Source organism: Oryx dammah, unplaced genomic scaffold, assembly GCF_014754425.2.
Source record: "Oryx dammah isolate SB20612 unplaced genomic scaffold, SCBI_Odam_1.1 HiC_scaffold_26, whole genome shotgun sequence".
Taxonomy (NCBI): Eukaryota; Metazoa; Chordata; class Mammalia; order Artiodactyla; family Bovidae; genus Oryx; species Oryx dammah.
This window is the reverse complement of record NW_024070210.1, coordinates 38767899-38769558: the sequence shown is the minus strand read 5'-3', so window position 1 is coordinate 38769558 and position 1660 is coordinate 38767899. Positions and strand designations below refer to the sequence as shown.

The 1660-nt window shown below is 39.5% G+C and overlaps 1 pseudogene; it reads right to left on the bottom strand.

Annotated features, from left to right (window-relative positions):
* Positions 1-229: 229 nt before the first annotated feature.
* Positions 230-1100, bottom strand: LOC120852949 (annotated as a pseudogene).
* Between the last annotated feature and the right edge of the window lie 560 nt (positions 1101-1660).

The window sequence follows — 1660 nt, the reverse complement described above, 5'->3', positions numbered from 1 at the left end:
TTACTTTGCTAGTGTATGAGATCAGTGCAATTGTGTGGTGGTTTGAACACTCTTTGGAATTGGAATGAAAACTGACCTTTTCCATTGAATTGAGTTGGCCAAAATGTTCCTTTCAGTTTGTCTCTAAGATGGTACAGAAAAATCTGAATAAACTTTTTGGCCAACCCAAACTTCCTCGGACTCAGCCTGCCTTTATCACAAGTATTTTGTATCTCCAAGATCAGCTGCATCAAGATGGCTTACCATCTATATCACACTGGTGGAAACATCTGCTAACCAAGCAGATTAATACATTCAAAGCAGGAACTCTCATCATCCTTGTTGTCCACTAAGAATCTCAGTTCATAGCGCCTTCTTGCAAGCTGCCAAATCAGTGAATGACTCTCAGGTAACCAAGGTTCTTCAAGACAAGCCAATAAAGAATAAATAAAGCCATCATCCCAATTCTGTAAAAAAGTCTCTTTCTCCAAACCAGTTATGCACTAGTTATTAGTTAACAGGTAAGTAGTTACTGCTACTTCTTCATTCTTCTAATAGTATGAAGCAACAGAAGAAAAACAATCTGTGTATAATCTATCCTAGGACTTTCATTTGTAGCTGATCCAACAGTCCCTTCTACACCTAACATTTCACCCAGACAAAATTTTTTACAACTCTCTTCATCTTCAGATTTTGGAAGAATAGATATTTATCTCAGGAAACAGGAAATGATTACTTATTTTACATATTTTAAAGGCTTGATTCTGTTACTACCCAGCTGCTGAGATTTCCAGTGACTGTCTGTCCATACACTCTTGAACAAATGAAAAATGTGCCACTTGTTGCTGTTGCCTCTCAAGTTTAGGGAATGATCCTTCAGGAGCAGGTTTTTATTCTGAAAGTGAAACAGCCACACTTTGCTTCCTTTTCAAATTCTTTGGGTCATTGTGAGTTACCACATCTCGATATAGAGCTGCTTCAATCTAGACTGGCCTCAGGGATTCTTGACGTATCCTTGGGAGCGGAGAGGGACCTAAATTTTCTGTCAAATTGCAGGGCTCCACTGACAACAGCCTGGACATCAGCTCTTCCACTGTGGACAACACTGGTACCTATGCCATGGTTTTCAACTTGGCCAGCTTGGCCAGTCCTGCTCAGCACATGTGCCAAGTCCAGGTTGGTCACTGCACAGGCACACAAATAGATACTTTTGGCTGAGAGCTGAGGAAGAAGAAGGCCTTAGTGGCTAAATTATGTATGGGTAAACCTGTTGATTGTATAGCTCCAGTGGTGTAATGAAAATTGTCAGTTTAGTTCCTTGAGGAGGTGGTGATCAACATCCCCCAAAACTGTTTACATCTTTAATCAGTACAACCCTAATCATTTTTTTCTACAGTTCACTCATTGTCAGAAGTAAATCTTTTCTTCCAGATCATGTGATTTATCACTGGAAAATAATGTAGGAATCTTTTAATTCTACTCCTTCATTTCACAGATGAGAAATCATGTGTACAGCTCAGTGATGCATAATAATTATAGAGACTGGCCTAGAATCTAGATCTCAGGATAAGAAGTCTGATTCAGATTCTATCTATGCCATGCTACATGCCACAAACACACACCCATCACCCTCATTCAGGAGGTAATTTTAAGTCTGATATTCTGCATCTGGTATATCCTT